The following is an 18,858-nucleotide window of genomic DNA, read 5'->3' as shown; positions in this document are numbered from 1 at the left end:
AACAAGACTTTTCTCAGACATTTCGCGACTCGGGCAATCTTAAAAATGCGATAACGGAACTTGTGCAAACGTCTCGACGTACACACACACATCGACGATATCCTCGCGTCGAGCGAGTTAATCGCCGATTGATAAGAAAAATTAAACGCCAGCGATAAGTGTCCCTCGCGAAAGGATCGATCGATCGAATCGGTGCCTTTCGCCAAACGGGCGCGTCGGCCCGTTAGGATCCCGTCGGAGAAATCGTCGAACGCTCTCCTCGCGCGAGTCCCGAGTGGCAGTAAGTTGAATTCCCAAACGGGCGGGTGTGGCGAACCGGCCCGCAACCGGCACCAGAACGGACGGATGCCGCTATCTCTCCGTTCCCTTTCCGACGAGAGTTTCTCTCTCTCTCTCTCTCTCTCTCTCTCTCTCTCTCTCTCTCTCTCTCTCTCTCTCTCTCTCTCTCTCTCTCTCTCTCAAGAAGAGAAAGAGAGAACAAAGGAAATCTCCAGACACGCCATTCGGAAAATAATTCGGACTTTATCTCCTCGATCCGCGCCGTTTGCGCGCATCGATCGATTATTACCGAGAAACGTCGCCCTTTCGCGCCCTTTCGCCCCTTACTAAAGGGATCTCTTGGCGCAATTTACACACGCACAAACCGCAATATAATCGAAACGCAGAGATCAGAAATGTACAGTTAAACGAACGTACGTTAATATATCGTTAACGTCTAGTTCTTTCAATTATGTAAAATTCTTGCATCTGTGATTCTGGTATCAATATATTTTGAAGCATGAGGTTTCTAATGCGAAATACATACATGAGAGAGACCGATTAATAATTTATAGCACTTATATTTACGTAGTATGTCGCTATAACTTCGAAATAGTTTCGCGGACGGTTTTATTGCTGAAAAATATATCAATACGATGGATAGTATGAATGGAAATGCCAATTAATATAAACTAAAAATCGTGTATCATTCCAGCATCGAATGACATAAAAAGAGGATTAAATGGAGTTATTAGTCGCGACGAGCCGACGGATAATCGAGAAAAACTGCTAAAAATGTCATAACTTTTTTAAACGAATTTTCACTAATCACATCAAAAGCGCGTCACACGAATCCTATGACATTTTTTTCCTTCCGCATATAAAGAAAACTCTCGAGATGAAGTTCCATATGAATCGAAAGAGAAAGAGAGCAATTTTCAGAAGCAGAGAATCGTACGAACAGCTTGAAAATTATAAATTAATGATGAGAACTCACTTGAAAATTGTCGTCTTCAGCACTGTCACACCGAGATAATAGGCATTGAGCGTTTTTTATGCACTGTCAAAGACCGGCGCAGACCCACTCAACTCACGAGACGCTTTCGGAACAAAGGGTCCTCCGAGTGGAGGTTGATAAAAAAAAGTATAGAAAAAAAGGAAATCTTGGCACCAATCTGCAACGGAGCGCGGCTCTTCCGTGTCCTCGCGTACGTCCACCGAAAATGCGCGAGATCCGTGCCGCGTGTCTGCCCGAAAGTGTCACCTCCCTCTCTTTCTCTCTCAACGAGCGACTCCGACGTGCCGGCGAAGATCCGTGAAAGGAGGAAGAGGCGAGAGATCGTCCGCAACACGGTCGCGCGGATGAGCACTGTCGGACGGTGGCGGCCGCTTCTGTGCTCGCTTTCCTTTTTTCTCGCCTCTCTTCTCTTCCTCTGGGTAACCACCAGCCCGATGATGTTGACGTCGCGCGGCAACGAGGCGAGTATAGGAAGACCACTACGACGACCAGCAGGAGGAAGAGCGGTGGTAGAAGAGTAAAGAGTGGAAGGTGGCGGCGGGGGTGGGGAGGGAAGAGAGGTGGAAGAGAGTAAGCGAGAAAAACGGAACAAGGACGAAGACAAACGAAGTGTGAGAGAGACAGAGAGAAAAAGAGAGAAAAGAGCGAGAAGGAAGAATCGGAGCAAGAACGCCAGCAGACTGGGTTGACTCGGTGGCCGAGCGGTATCTCACCCGCGAAAAGCGTTCCGCGATCAGGTGACAGCGGGAGTACACACCGGCGTTACTCCCGAGCGAGAGAGAGAGAGAGAAATCGAAGACGGAGAAGGAGGACTGTCGCGACGAGACGAGGACAGCCGTGTCGCGAACGGAACGTAGGAGGGATCGTAGAACGGTGCGAAGGGGACTAGACTAAACACATGAGAGAAAAAGGGACAGACAACTGGTAGGAAGGAGGTAGAGTGTGAATGAGGGAGACGCGAGAGAGGGAACGAGATGGAAAACCAGCCGACGGAGATGGGTGACGGAGAGAGCGATAGCCGGTACTCGTGCGTTCGCCGAGTGTAACTCGACTACCAGAGAAGGGCGAGGAGGCCTCGACGGGACAGAGTGGGACGTGAAGAAACGCCGCGCGCCAGGGACGAAGAGGGAGAAAATTTCAAGAGGGAAAGAGAGGAACACGTGTGTATATGTGTGTGTGTGCGAAGCGAGAGAAAAAAGGACGGGGTCGGAGCGATGGTGAGGGAGACGAGGGACGGTACGGCCGTGGGTGACGAGACCGAAGTGGGGTGCCGACGAGAGAGCGTACAAGCGGGGTGGCCGGCAGGGAGGCAGAGAAGGGCTCCCTGATCGCTTCTGAGTGCAAACGGTTCGGCGTGCGGTGGGACACTGGCAAGCAGTCAGGCGGGCGGGCTGGCTGAAACTGCTGTGGATAGCGGGTGGCGAGCGGCGCGGTGCGATACTCTACGGAACGGGACGGGACGGGCCGAGAGCGTCGAGTCGGGCCGGGACCCCCAACCAACACACGCGCACACGGATGGTGTGCACACACAAGTGCAAGGCCGGAACGTTTGTGTGTAGTTGCCACCGACAGAGGCACCACGCGGAGAGACGCAGCGGACACAGACGCGCGGTTCACACGGATAGAGTTGGAGTCGGGCTGTCGGATGAACGGTCTGATGCGGGATGTCGAGGGAGGAAGGGCAACTAGCAAGGCAGGCGCAGGCAGGCAGGCAGGCAGGCAAGCAGGCAAGCAGCAAGCAGGCTCGACGCTATACAAGCCTCACGCGTTACTACGCCAACGGCTCTCTGTGCCTGCCCTCGGCTCGACTCGGTCTCGCTCGGGCGCTCGCACTAGCTCGATTTTACCCCGCCGTCTCTCTATCTCGTCCTCGTCTCGCTCTAGCATGACTCGTCTCTCGATACGAGCACTTCTCACTCTGTTCACTCGGTCTGGCTCCGCCACACCGTGCCAAGTTGAACCGAGACGAGCCAAGCCGTATCGCGCCATGCCGCCACTCACGCCGCGCACGATGCTCTCTTCCGCAAGTGCGCGCGCGCGCGAGCAACGCGGTCGTCTCTTTCCTCTCTCTTTTTCCGCGCTGTATCCGCCGGCTTTCCTTCCACTCGAAACCCCCGTCGCAATATATCCCTCTCCCTCCCTCCCACGCCCGTTACTTTTTCGCACCCCCGCCAATTCGCTACCGTCCTTTTGGTCCTCTCTGCGGGACGTCCACTTTTCTCTGTCGAAATCCTCGTTCATCGCAGTCGAGCCTTCGTATATCTCCTCGCCGATTCCACGAAAATTTGTCTTCGGTATATAGACGCACGTTCGGAACCGATACCGGTAACGATAGCATATCTAGGTAGGATTATCTGTCTGCCTATTCGAATTTTTTTTAAATTGAATGACGCGAGCAACCGAAAGATATTTTGGCGACAAAATAAAAAGAAGATCCGAGACTTGCAAGAAAGCAGTAACGTCTGCTATCGCACGACTGCCTTACGTCTGAATTTTGTGAAACGTCGAATTCATCTGGCGATATTCCAAAAACTGCTTCAGTATCGTAAATCTAAGGTCAAAATATTTCGAATCCCAAATTCAAAGATGATGCAGTCGTTCGCTTTTATTTTCTTTAGTTTTGTGAATGTTAACGCTGAATTATTCAACGCACATCGTGTAAGCCTGCGCAGAATCTTGGTCCTCGAGAGGAGATCCGGAGAAACACGCCACGGTAATGCTTGAAATTGAACTCAAAATTTCCTTCGTCTCTCAGATTCGTTAAAATATTTTTTGAATATGCTTTGAATATCGAAAGAGATCGTTCTCAAGAAAATTTAATCTAAAATCAGTACTTTATTGTGATTTTACAGTCTCTAATTGCGTTAGATTTCCTCGAGTTTTATATAAATTCATACAGAGAAAAATATCTTAACATCAATATTTAATAAATTTTTATATCATTATTACATTATTCGTGCGACAGAATTTATTATTCTCAGGCTAACTGCGACATTAACGCGTTGCAATCACAAAAAAGTGATCGTTGCAACGTAGAGCATCGTTGCAATTAATTTATCTTTCATTCGAAAAAAATTCGGAATTTAAGACACAAGAATCTTCGAGTTTTAAGAATTTATTATAAAAGGCCCATTTCGAGAAAGTATACACACAGGTACAAAAGAATAGTCAATGAACAGATCGGACTGGGCTTGAAACTCGCTTAATCTCTATTTTTCTTCCTGTCACTGACAACAATAAATTGAGGATGACTGTATGCCTCAAGGTTCTTCTTTTTTTCAGCAGAAAAGAGAAAACAGAGGACATTTTATCAATTGACAAAAGTCGCTAACGGAAACGCGTCTGCGTTGGAAAATCGCGAATTTCTTTTTTAGTACCGCCTAAGAAAGAAAGACCGTCGTACTGAGGCGAAAAACGACGATCATGGAACCACTCCTGTAGAGCATTCCGACTATTCAGAGAGAGCAAAAGTCGACGGAAAAGAGCGAGAGATCGCCACGATAAGTGGGAGCGAGCGAGACTAATAATACACAGTAGGGGGCGGTACCCCTTAACACCGGGCACGAGGCAAATAGAGGGACCAACTGTGTTCTATCCTTGTTCGGGTCGCTCTAAGGGGGTCGAGGATTATTAAAATGCGGACGAAGGACGGGGAAGAAAAGCAGAAGAAGGGGAGACCGTAGCCTTCTACTGTTACGGTGCACAGCCTCTGAAACCGGTAACCCCCCACCATCCCGCGCCACTCATTCTCTTGTTCTGGCTGTCTCCTTCTGTCTCTTTCTCTCTCCTTCATCCTCCCTGATTCGGTATTCAAGTTGGAGCTGCGGTGCATGCTCTCGGTGCATAAAATGCCCCCTACAATGATCCCAATCAACTGTGGTACCCATGCGCGCTCAGCAATCAGGACCGCTTTGATGACGGCGGCCAAAAATTCGACATTAATTCAATGAGAGACGCCGCGCCGCGGATCGATAACGATCGATCGATCGTTGTAGAGCGCGCGCACGCGAAAGTGGATCATCTATCTTGATCAGCAAGCTTGAAAGCCGAAACATTCTCGAGTGAGCGTTGAAGTACTCCTTGAACGTAAATGTCCTGGGAGAAATAAGCCGCGAGAGATTGCAAGTCGGAGTAAAACATGACCGAATGAATATCGCAACAAAAAAGTCGTCCGAACGCGCGAGTAAAAATAATGCATTGAAATTTGTCTATACACTTGCGATATTTCTTCGACGCCCTTGCATCCTTCACACACATGCACAGTACATTCACACACATACAAGTGTCAAAAAGTACAAAGCCATCCCTTGAAAAAGGACATGAAAGCGTGACATTTAAAGCTATACCTTCCTTAGGACCGTGACGGACGAAGAAGCACAAATAAAACTATTAGAAAGTCATTATGGAATAGCATCAGTCTCGAAACTAATGTTAATATTGTGATATAAATGTCAAAAATTTTTAATCTCTTGATTTGAGACTTATAAACACATCAATATTGTTGGTTTATTTAGAAAGAAACACGTTTGTCTTGTATGTTTTTTTTTTAATTTTTATTTATCTTAATTTTATTATAGAATTTTTTAGCTACTTGACTCGTCTATTCGTGTTCCTGCATTTAAAACACAAATGTAATCCTTATGCGCATTTAAAATATAGCGATTTGTGGTAAAAAAGTCACGGTATAATTTGTATAATATTAATTCTGACATTTTTTTTCTTTGCAATGCTAACTATAACGCAAAGAAATTGTAACTAAATTCCACTAAATTCTAATTTGTAATGAAATGAAATCTAAAATGGTAAAAAATATTGTTATATGCCTCAGTTTCTTTCAGACTTCAATTCCAACGTAACATTCTCTCGATCGGATTGCATTCGTACCTTTCCACTTAACCATTCAGCTCAATCACGCGTGAACGTTCCAGAGACGATTCGCTTTCCTTAAGCGGGACGGCCACACGGCACAGACACGGTCCGTCGACGGCGTTTGGAAACGGTGTGGGATACCGTTCTGGGCGACGGGCACAAGCCGACAGTATCAAGCAACGACCACTACGAAGGATCAACACACAGCAACGTCCCGTCACTAATTACATTCTCCTCGCGCAATCACGGTCGGCGCGTATATACACGGCGCGCACGAACGTCACTGCATTACACTACGCTACACACGTTGCGAGTCGTACCGTCCGCTGGCAAAAGTCCAAATCTCTCGGCAGATTAAAAGCTTCTCTCGACGATCCTCTTGGCCGGAGTTTCTGCCACGTTTCCCTGGAAAGCCTCTACGGAGCGGATCGGCACAGCGCGCCGATCCTCCCCTCTCCTACGTCCTCGTTTCGGCGAGGCGGGATGCCCCGCAAAATCGAGCGAAAGCACGTGAGGGACCCCACGCCTCGGGGGTCCTCCTTCACGTGCAGCCCAAAATTTAAAACCACTGAGAGACTCTCTCAATTCACAGACTTATGCACAAAAACACACGCACCGGCTTGTAAAAGCCGAAAACAGCGAAGGATCTTTGTCTAATATAAATCGAACTCTTAATTATTGAAGAACCCCACATCAATTAATTAATAAATTCAGCAAAATTAAATTTATATAAAAAATACTTGTTAAATTTTTAAAAGTTTTATAGAACAGAACGACAAATTTAATTTAATATTATAAATGGAATTTTAGAACTTTTCTTAGCTTCGAAATTCTCGAAAGATCAGGAAAAACCCCCCGTTTGTAAGAGAAAGAGAGGGTTCGACTTTCTATTCCTGGAGAGTTTGCATAGGAAGGTAAAGTCTTCGTTTTGGTAGAACACCGTGACTAAACGCGGCGCCAACCTATACCTATTCTTGTTATGAACGTCCCAACTAACAATAAGGTAAATTCTGTCGACGGTTAACACTGGGATGAAACGACAAGCATACGTTTTCAGGAAAACTTTGAATTTCGAATCGACGCGTTTGGAAAACGACTATGATTAGAATATCATCGAACGTTTCTCTTACGCGCATGTGAATTAACGCAATCGTTCTTTTAGAGGCTTTTTAGAAATTGAAAGTGATAAGATTCTATCGCTGGGGTTTTATGCAATCACCGAAAAAAAAAAAAAAAAAAACAATTTTGTAAAAAAATATCGAAAGAAATCTCTAGAGTGATTCATTATCAAGCTATCAAGGATCATCAGGGATCACAATTGACCATCCTGTTAATTTGCAGCGTTGTTAAAAGCGGAAGAATAAACGCGAAAACCTTGTCTACTTTTAAGGAAGGTAGAAACGTAATGGATTTTTTACACCGAATGAGTAGCGTCGCTTCGAAAAGTAAGACAGACTGGAGAGGAGGGAAGAGCAATTAAAAGTGAATCGAAAGTGAAAAATCGCGAACGGCAGTGATACAGCTTTAATGGTTACTTCGCTTTCAACGGCGTAATTATATCAAAATAGATTACTTGCAGAATATCTCTAGCGGGATTCAGGGAAAAAAACTATTAAAAGTATCTATTTAAAAAACGCATTATCTCTAACAATCGTATGTTAAAATATTTTTGACCAAACACAAAATTTAAATACGTATACAACCTTTAAATATATTGCAATATTAATAACGAAGAGACATTAAGAACGAAATATTGGAAAAAATACAAAGAATTAGATACGGCAAATTAATATAAAGGAAGGTATATACAAAAGTATATCGATTATATATTGTTACATTAAGTAGTATTAATTATAAGGATGAATCCACCGTCATGTTATTTATTTAAAATATTATTTAAGTCAAACGTTTAGAATATATTTGAAGAAAAAAGATATAGAACAGGAAAATTAAAAAAAACACTCAATGAATGAGTGATAAAACAATAAGCAAAAAAGCCGATATCAATCTTATTTATAGCACATGAATATATAGTGGGAAATTAAAATAAAACAATGTTTTATATTTTTTCAAATGCAGAAATCTGCCAAAACATATTTAGCAGACATTGTAATTTTTTCTAGATTGTTCAATATTATTGCAATTCACGAATATCGATTATTATGTCATAGACGGATATCAATGGCATCAATGGATCATGTATCAAGGAGATCTGATCACCGATTGGAAAGCCAGATAATAATAGTAGGTATAAATATCGTTTGAAACAGAACTGATATCGCTTTTAGGCACGTATTTTTAGAGATATGACCTAACAGACACCACAAAAAAAAGCATGTATAAAGCAACACTAAATCAACTATATGCAGATTGTTATAGTCTGTCGATTCTCGTTATAATATAAATGAGACCGGCAAATATATAACTCATAGTACGTATCAATCGATTTTATGCACTGTGTCTACGTCACGAGTGTTACAACACCGAGAATGTTCTTAAACATCATCTCGCAGTTTGCAACACATCACAATTTCGAACATCTTGGAAATGCGTCGTAGATCGCTCGAGGATCCAGCTAACAATCTATGCACGATTAGAACGCGATTCTTGGACTGAATCCGTGAGACGAGAATTTCCGCGCTCGTTCCGGTGTACGCGATTCTAATTCATACTTTTTTTCTCTCTCCCCTCTCCATTTCATGAATCTGATTCGCGTCCTCTGGACCAGTTCTCGATCCCAGAGCATTCTCACGGGACAAGAGAGGGATGCTGATGCTGAGAACTGGACAACGGTCAAGCTTTGGCCCGTTCCTCGCGAACGAGAGTAGGAAAAAGGAGGGGAGAGGAAAGGGGGGCTAAACGCGATGCTGGACGATGGCTCGGGATGTGTAGGGGTTGAATCTTCCGAGATCGGAAGGGTGAGCGCGGCGTGATTCTGGTTTGATTTTATTCCGTCGAGGGATGATTCCGCTCTCGCCGCGTGAGAAAGGGCTCTCAGATTCGACCTTTTTCGTCGCTCTTTTCTAGCAACGTCGCTCACGTGTGTAATAAGAACATCATCGCTACTAAACTTTTTTCCAGAATAGATAATTATTTTAGTTCATTAAAGTCGATCAAAAACCTAATCATTTTCCGATAGTTTGTTAATCGCTTTAAAATATTTTTTTAATAGCGTTTACTAAATTCCTTTAAAAGAAGAGAAAAAAAGCGTGCATAATTTTATGGATTGAGGGTTAATGTTTAGACAATCCCGTAATCAGTCACATTTTCGCAAAAGCCACGCTCGGGTTTAGGGTTCGTAATTAGAGCCGCGAATTAAGCAGCACTTAAGTGCGAGCGAGCGAGACCCTGGTCGAATATCGGCTGTGCGATATTCCCGGATGACGTCAAGTAAGTTTCGGGACATCCGGGATTATCCCCGAGATCTGCCAAATATTTCGACGATCCCTCGTGAGACGCGATCTTCCACGAACTCTGAAATGACGGTGAATTTCTCGTAATTTCCAACGAAGAAATATATTTTGATGTAATCGATCACGAAATAGAAATGTTAGTTTTCTATATAGTACGTTTCAAATCATCTGAAATATGCGTTACGAATGTACAGTCATAAATTCTGCATCCATAAATATATGTTCAACTAAATGAAGAATAAAGGTATCTGTTTATAAGGAATTTCTTTCGAAAGAATTCTCAAATGTTCAGTGTTAGGTATAACTATTGTTTCGAAGAATAAGGAACTATTTTTCTTTTCTTATATATCTTGTAAAAGAGAATTTTTTTCTCGAAAAATTTTGAGGACACCGCAGCAGTTCGAATTATTGTACAAAATAATGATTGCCGGTGTGAAGCAGGATGAAAAAGCAGGTTCAGGATGGAACGGTCGCTAAGTCGACGGCGGAGCGGCAAAAGAATTACCAGCATTGTTCCACAGTTCCCGGGCCTTCCCGCCCTTTTGCGAAAACAAAGGGACGGACGAGAGAAACAGAGGTTGGGGCGCGGCGCGGTCGCGCTTAATTCTAAATTCGGCACTAATAACGCCGACCTGTGTTTCGTTAGCCCCTGGGAGATTAACGCGTCGGCGAGCGGCGGCCTAATAGCGCCGTGCACAACGAATTCGAATAATATTTACCTTCGGCGTGGCGCGGCACGGCACGGTCACCCAGTGGTCTCCTGGGAGCGGCAAATGCGATTGGTTTCGACGTATGTGCGCGTCCGATCGTTCCGCTTTTCACCGATCAATCGGATCGTCCCGTGCACATCGCGCGTCACACACACATTCTACGTATACCTTTAGTTTTATTTATCGCCTCTAAAAACTCAGTTACGCGCGCATTCTACGTGGCGATCGCTAAATTATGAATAACGTAGTAACGAAACACGTGCACGATATGACACTTGAATTATTCGCGAAAAAGTAAACGAATTATATGTATATAGGTATATATGGTGTGTGTGTGTGTGTGTGTGTATAATTCGCTTATTCTCTCGCGAATAATTCAAGTGTCACATTGTACACACACGCGCATTTCGTTACTACGTTATTTCGATTATATATATTTTATATATATATAAAACTTTGATACTCTCCGCAAATCAAAAAACTTATTTCGAAAGCTGAGAAATAGAGGACAACTGGCTCTTTCCCACTTGATACTTGGAAATTTTATATAATACGCGAAATAATTGGATAACATATTCGAAATATATGCATTAAGATAAGGGCAAAATACATATTCTTAAAATAAAAAATTAAGTTTAGAATGCAGCTTTAAAAATATAAAGTTCGGAATAGTATAGTGTTTCAAATATTAGTTAAACACTACTATTAGTTCTGCTTCAAATTAATTATGCAATCGCAATTTTTTTTATTTGCTGTCATATTAATTTGTCTCATTAGAAACAATAACTTTCTAAAAAAGACAGTCTCAATAAGCATCGTGGAAAAGATGTAATATTGCGAGAATGGACTTAATATGTATTTTTAAGAAAGGGATGTTATAATATTTTTCTTAACTCGATCGAAGTAAACAATTTTTCACTCACCGGTCCGTGCAATAGCGGAATTGTAGTACACAGCACACATTGATCTGAAAACAAAATATTCAAATTATGTATATACATGGGTGTGTGTGTGTGTGTGTGTGTGTACAGGTGTTTTGATAGTCTGGAAACGGTCGAATATCTCAATATAGTTTAGAAAAAAATGTTTTTAGGTTTTACCTCATGGTTGCCCCGTTGTCGCCCGATGCCTCCCTGGGCCTTCTCCTCCTCTCTTAGTTCATGGTAACACTCACGGCACTCCCGACACGCGAAACTTTACACGGCACTCCCGACGCGACACGTGAGACACACGCGTATTTCGCGCATTGCACTTGCAATGAGAAATAACGATGCGAAAACTATAATCGCACGAATCAACGTTTGTTCGACACTCGAGAATCTCGCAGTCAAACTCGCGCGCAGCTTATCAGCAATGCTACCTGTAACAAATAAAATAAAATAAAACATTACTATTTTAACATATTATTTTAAAATTTAACGCTTTATTAATATTTTTTGACAGACATCAGCTGATTGAAGCGTTAATTTGCTAATTAATTATTAAAATAATATGTTATAAAAATTAAAATAATAATATGTTTTAAATAATGTGTTATAATATTTTTGACAGTTATCAGCTGATTTTTTTTTCTGTTAAAAAATATTAATCAAGAATAAGGTATTATAAATTATAACATATTATTTACAACATATTACTATTTAAATTTTTTACCATATTATTATTTTAAAATTTAATTAGCAAATTAACGCTTTAATCAGCTGATTTCTGTGAAAAAATATTTTAATCGAGTTTAAACAAACTATTATTTTTTTCTTAAATATCATTCTTTTTAATACAAAATTGAAGAATGGTGCGCGCGTAGCGCGCGCTTGTGTTGTTCTAGTTGGAGATAAAAATTAAATATCAATAATACGTAAGAATTTTCAATACCTTTTTGTATTGTGGCATATAATGTTTCTAATTAAATCGCGTAACGTCCCATTAAAATTTATTAAATTTGATACTGAATAAAAATTAAAAGTTTGTCGAAAGAGAGCTTCGTGCTCTCATCGAAATCTCGAGCAGTTAAAGTCGGTAGCCGACAATTTGATTAATATCGCGTATTATCTTTCGTCTACTGCGCGTGTAATCAAGTATCTATCAAGGTGTACAAGCGGAATCTCTTGAATCAACGATTGCCATTCAGTCGGCGGCCGTATCGCGATAGTGATTCGCCAGTTTTCTTTGCCACGAACATAGGAGACGACGCCAATCCGAAGGATCTCTCCTCGGACGAGACGTTGCTCTCGGAACGATCATTCACTGTCGGCCCGTGACACCACGAAGAGATCGCTCGCGTGGGATCTCTCGCGGGTCTTGATTCCACAACCTCGGAATATGTTCAGAACCGGTCGGTCGTAGGGATTAACCGTCCGTACCGATGAATGACTTATTGAAATGTCACGGCGCCACGACTGCGCGCACGTCGGCTCCGTTATGATTTACGACTGCGCGACCGGCGGATGATTAATTTCAATTAAGACACGTGGTCGCGTGTTAAAGGATGCATGCTCTCATTATCAACCGCATTGTATTTGAAAACGGTCGATTTACCGTTGCGCAATCGATTTACAAAATAAGCATATAATAACAAATAACGAATTTAACAGATGTGGATAATAATATCGATATTAATATATTTCGAGCGATGTTCATTGATATATATATAAGTTGACACGTCTAAATTCGACACATATTAAATATTTAATTATTATTATAAATAATTATTACCGCGTCGACTTTTCTTGCGCGAGACACGAGAAATATATTTATTTATAATTCTTTAAATGTACAGTTTCAGTTTAATAAAACAATTTAATAAAAAGATTTTATTATATAAATATATAACTCTCGATAACTTATTCTAATCTTTACTTGTTCTTACTACTATCTATCTTGCTCTTTCAGTTTCTTCGCATACCAAAAATACAGGATATAGATTGCTAGACAGGTATTTTCCAAATTTTGTCATCGATCAAAATATCAAAAGACTTCTAGCATAATGACTCCTTGTTAGCTTTCTGACAGCATTTTCAAAATCTATTTGTTTCTCGAAAACTAGGAAAATGCTTGCGCAGACAATACAGAAGGATTACAGAGGGGGTAGGGGGCAGAAAGGTGGAAAGTCGAGAACAGTAGGTATCTCGAGGATCAGAGGAATTTCCCCTTGACACAGATGTCAGATAAAGGATTTTGAAAGTTACATCGAAGGTGGGATCAGCTTCGATCTTGTCGCGGGATACCGAAGAAAACGCTGGTCAGCAAAAATTATTCTGTCTTGCTAGACTATATGTATATCGTGTTCCGCATAGCGTTACACATCTTTAACATCTATACATAATCTATCTACATCTATAGGGCTATAGGGCTATTTTTTTAAATAATATCTATACGTCAAGTAACATTTTAGGTAAAAATTTACGTAGCAATCAAGTATTCCTTTAAGAATTAAAAAATATATATATGTATAATAATAATGTAATAATTTAGAGCAGAGTGATAATAGTTACTTAAAAGAAATTTGTCTTCAAGAATTTCCTTACAAAAATCTTTGAAGAATATTTTACGCGTTTGATAATTTATACGAACTACATGTACAAAATTTTCCAAATTCTCGACATTAAACGCAATTTATGTCTTAATTCGAAGCTCCTTTAAACGAGATTTTACGAATACCAATTTCACAAAAACTGCCTGGGGTCGCAGGACGCGATTAACGTTTTAATGACATCACTTATTCGGCGGATAAGCCAATCGAAAAATCGGCGAGGCATTTTCCAGCTCGTCGTCCGGTGGACGGGATGGAAATCCCACCACGACGGTAAAACCTGCAAGTTCGCCGCCGGAAGGATATGATCGTCGCGAGAGCCTCAGGTAATCGCTGCAGAGAGAGAGAGAGAGAGAGAGAGAAATTCGACCGCGGGCGGGTTGCCTTTATCGGGCGCATATTTGCCGGGTTCTGCAAATCCCACCCTGGGATTCCGCGCGCTGTAGCGAAAGGGAAAAAAAGGAACAGCGGAAAAGAGCGGGAAAGAGAGGAGATTTAGGGAGGAGACGATGCTCGGGTGGGCGCCATACAACCACCATCGTTGCCATCCCACCATCACACTGACACTATGAAACGCCGTAAACAGCACCACTAGCCCTCTCTTTTTCTTTCTGTCTCTCCCTCTCTCTTCCTCTCTCTCTCTCTCTCTCTTTCCCTGTATATGTATATGTCATCGGTTAGACTCTACGGCTTTGAGGGATGATGGAACGACGGGAGAGGGAGGTGGCAAATAGAGTGGGACAGCGCGAGAACAAGGGCGCCGTGACAAAAGACTGAACGGACTAGGAAGGTAGGCGGGAGTAGCGGCGGAGGATGAAAGAGATAGAGCGGGGTCCCCCTGGGCGCGAGTGGCGAGACAGAAAAAGTACGCTGCGACGGAAAAAAAAGAGGGATCGAAGCGAGGGGACCAGGAACAGAGGCAACAAGCCGGACGGAGAATTCGAGGGCGACGAAGTAAATGGGGATCGACGTAGGACGAACGGGGAAAGGGCAGGCAAGGGGAAGCGCGGGTGGCTCACAAAAGGGACGGGAGGGAGAAGGCCATCGGGGTTGAAAAGTTCAATTGCACGTATTCTCGCAGTGACATCTCGCAAATCCTGCGACTGTCCCGTCGTGTACTGTACGTCCATTCCTCTGGCGCCCTTCGTCCAACCGTCCGTCTCGGTCTTTATCCTTCATCCTTCATTCTTTACTTGCACGAACGATGGAAAGCTGATGATATATACATGACTGTTTCCTTCTTTCATCCATCCACCTACAGTTCGGTATTCACTCTAAGTTTGTTCCGTTACACGTGCATCTAATATTATCTATTTTGATTCATATACGAAATGCAACAGATTTATCAGATAATTTGTGTGAAAATTACATGAAAGATTAACAGCTTTGAGACGCATATATAAGTTCCTAATTTTCAAAATACTTCAAGTAAGGCAAATTAAATTATTGTTGAAGCAAAATACAATTAAACTTAATTGGGAAGTGAGACTGTTTACACCCTCGAAGCTTCGTAATTTTCAACGTCAGATAACTTAATTTTATCACTGAAATAATTATACCGTTCTTTTAGAGTTTCGTCATTAATATCTTATCCCGAAATGACATTTTCTTTAAGACCTTTACTCGATACACGAATATATGCAGCACGCAAAATTCAGTTCGCATTTTCCCTCTTCTATTATTGCTCCGTTTTTTTCTCCGTTACTCTCGTCCTCACATTCTTCTTCTCCTCTTTCTAAAGAGAGAAACAAGCGCTCTGCTCGTTTTACTGTCCTCTTCTTCTGCCTCTTCTCTCGCTACCGCGCCCCACCTCTATTTTTATTGTCATAACCAATTTAATTAAGTTTCGCGCTTCGACGTCGCGTACTCGCGGCTGTGTTAAACATTTTAATTAAGCGCCTCGCGCATTTGCGTCGCCATCGCCCCCCGTTTCGTCCCATCTCCCATCCTTTTCCAACTCTCGACGTAGACTCGCACCACCAGTCGAACCATCGGCATGGAAGAGAACCGTTCGACTATTTTACGAATTAACGAGAACGCGGGAAACGACAGCGTGCGCGCGGGCGCGCACCGGTTAGTCGGTAGCGTTTGCCGCCGCCAACGCTAATTCGAGGGGGTTTGCGAGGGGGAGGGAAGGAAGCGAGAAGAGGGATGTTTACGCTGGGATCTGCGAAACTTCCGAGGGCGACGGTGGTTTTAGGGGTGCGCGCCGTCGGGTCGTGGTTTCGCGGTTAAGGCGACGTCACCGAGCCAACGTTGCGGAAATCAAATCGTTAACCCTTTCGATGGACGTGCTCGTGAGCGTCCCGCCGTGGTCTATCCGAGACTCAGTAAATATGCATTATCTCTAGAGGATTGAGTTTCATGAAAAATGAAATAATACGATTTCTCCGTATGGTGATTAATAAAGCATTCCTTCTGAATTTTCGTACATGTATGTATATACACACATACATACTACATTATACATATGTTCTTTGTAATTCGTATTATTTGAAAAATGTATTTTTAGACCGAATTAGTTATGAATATTTTCTCGATAAATTCACAGTTTTGCGTATGTATTTATTACGGACGAATCTCAGAATTACCTACTAATTATAGATATTACATTATTAATTACAACAATCTGAATAATATTACTACGTTAATGTTCGACAATATATGATCCAGTGTTTTGCAAAAATTTAATGAGGACTTTTTTCGATAGAAAAAAGAGGAATAAGAACCTTAAATAGAATCGTACTTATAAATGTCATTAGAGAGCGTAATATTTAAGTATAAGACAAATACACGCGAGACATTATGAATAAGTCTACATTGCAGTTGACCTCGATGTATTTGGAACATTTAAAACTTTGTGTTTCTCCAATTTCAGTGCCATCAGATTCAAAGGATTTGTGGGAAAAAATTTGAGAAATGACGATGGTAATTTTTATGTTTTATCATCGCCAAGGCGGGTGACTAATTGCCTTGCTTAGACCTGGAGAGAGGAGCCAGCTGAGGTGACTGCGAATGTAAGTCGGCCGAGGAAAATTTACGATAAAGCGACTTTAATTTTGATTCATGGCAGACTCTCCTCGAGAAAGCGAGGGCAGACACACATTCTAAAAAAGATCTTTTCTGGCATCTATCGCGATTTCTCCACTATTTTACAAATTGTGCTAAAAATTTTTTATGTATTCAAAATATATAATCAAAACTTGCAGGGATATATGTATATATAATATTTTACAAAATTGAAGAATTACAAATCGTTACGACTTGAATAAATTTTTAATAATATTTTTTAATAGAATTTAAAAAATTTTGCGTTAACTTAAATAGCGCTTTTATAGTTAAGTTCGGTAATTCGCGGATTTTTAGCAATAATTCGATGCTAGATCGTTATTTCTATCTCTTTCCGCAGAATCATAAACCTGCGGTAGTGGCAAACGGGCGCCCGGGTCCCGGGACTTTTCAGCCTGCGGGAGCCGCCCTCCCGCACTCAATAATCCCATGGCGCTATAGCAAGCCTCTATTACGAACCCTCGATCCCCCGGCCACCCGGTAACCCCCCAGTCATCCCTCGTCGACGCTCGCCAGCTCGGGGCCGAGGACGGATAGAACTCGCCCTGATTCCTGCCACGGAGCACTACGTACCGTAAAACCGCCCTTCGCTCTCTTCCCTTCCTCTCCCCTACGTTACTGAATTGATGGGAAGGCCTGACTATGTTCGAACTGCAGACAGATATCTGACCTTCCCCGGAAAGCCTTCCCGTTCTGGAAAGGAATTGCGCATAAACGAGCTCGTGTCCTACGTGACATGTCCTTTTGTCAATTTGATATATTTGTTGACACAATATGTGTAAATAGAATTCGATAAGTTTAATATATAAGTTCCATATATTAATAATACACACACGTATAAGCAACAAAAAAGAAATTGCTTTTGGTTTAATACTATTGAACGCAGTTCGGTGGGCAAAATTATAAAAGATTTTACTATCAGATTTCCGAAATTTCCTCACGTACCGCGGTTGTTATCATAACGTTCATGCTTACATCGCTGAATCAGTAAAACTTTTTTTTTTACAAAAATTTACCTGAATCCACGACACGCGCTGGAGAAATGTTGACCGGCCATGCAACGTCGCGCCGTTCCGTACGTTGCGCAAGAAATACGCGGTCCTACATGCGCGGACAATTTCACGTGCATGCGTGTGTCGGTCTATCCTCGTGTTGAAACAGAGAAGGAAGGAGAGGGAGAGAAGAAAAAAAGAGGTGTTGGGTACACGACAGCTGTAAACCCCGGGGGCATACGAGTCCTCGACTCGCACCCCCGCTCACGACCCTCGCCCCTTTTCACCCCCTCTGTCTGTCTCTTTTCCTCGCTGTAACCCTCTGTCTCCCTTCGGGCTCGTCCTTCATAGAGAGTCCCGACAGCGTTGTACCGGGGCTTACGCGAAGAGAGAAAGGACGAAGCGGGGAAATGGGGTGGAGGATCAAGGGGGAAACGATGGCTTCGCCATAAGCCAGCGATACCAGCCCGGATGACTGGCGATTACGTTATTCGGAGGGACGTACGTGTTTTCGTCTGCACCGGTTCGCGTGCCCGTTCGTTTGTTCGTCCCGCGTGTGTTCCACGTGACGCCCGATTCACGAACGAGCCGCGGCCTCCCGGCTCTAATTCACCCCATTAAATTTAATTTCGAACGACCTGCCCGCCGGCTTCCTCTTTTCCCCCTTCCTGCCCCCGCGCACTCCCCCCCCCCCGCTTGCGGGAAGATCGATCCGTTAAATGGGACCGACTAATACCGAAGCCGACGGAATTATGGCACCAAAGACGCGTCGATGAGAGGTGTTGAGCTTGACCATAGTTAAATTCAATGACGATATCCCCTATCATTTGCTTTTTGATTTCAAATAATATGAATGAATAATATACCATTTTTGATATAATTCTTACGTGAGATTTAAATTTTTTAAAGAGACACAAAAATCTTTTGTTTTTATTGCATATCGCATCAAATCGCATCGTATAAAATCAAATTTGTAGATATATATATAGCTATTTTTATG

General features: G+C 42.6%; 2 protein-coding genes across 3 annotated transcripts in view; one reads left to right on the top strand and one right to left on the bottom strand.

Moving 5' to 3' along the window:
* The window catches only part of LOC145940360 (uncharacterized), a 96,621-nt gene that overhangs the window by 46,746 nt on the left and 31,017 nt on the right, over positions 1 to 18,858 (bottom strand). The window contains exons 3-4 of one of the 2 annotated variants that reach the window (XM_083045418.1): positions 11,369 to 11,628; positions 11,192 to 11,235 (exon numbers count right to left, since the gene is read on the bottom strand). The gene's annotated coding sequence lies outside the window, so the exon portion shown is untranslated. Of the gene's footprint in view, positions 1 to 1,255; positions 3,376 to 11,191; positions 11,236 to 11,368; positions 11,629 to 18,858 lie in introns of those variants that run through there. The other variant, XM_083045419.1, reaches the window with a different exon arrangement.
* The window catches only part of LOC145940367 (uncharacterized), a 278,019-nt gene that overhangs the window by 243,855 nt on the left and 15,306 nt on the right, over positions 1 to 18,858 (top strand). The gene's annotated exons all lie outside the window — the stretch shown is intronic.

The sequence above is a fragment of the Prenolepis imparis genome, unplaced genomic scaffold (assembly GCF_030444845.1).
Source record: "Prenolepis imparis isolate NDT839.2.m4 unplaced genomic scaffold, iyPreImpa1.0 SCAF_9, whole genome shotgun sequence".
NCBI lineage: Eukaryota > Metazoa > Arthropoda > Insecta > Hymenoptera > Formicidae > Prenolepis > Prenolepis imparis.
This window is presented reverse-complemented; position numbering and strand designations above follow the sequence as displayed.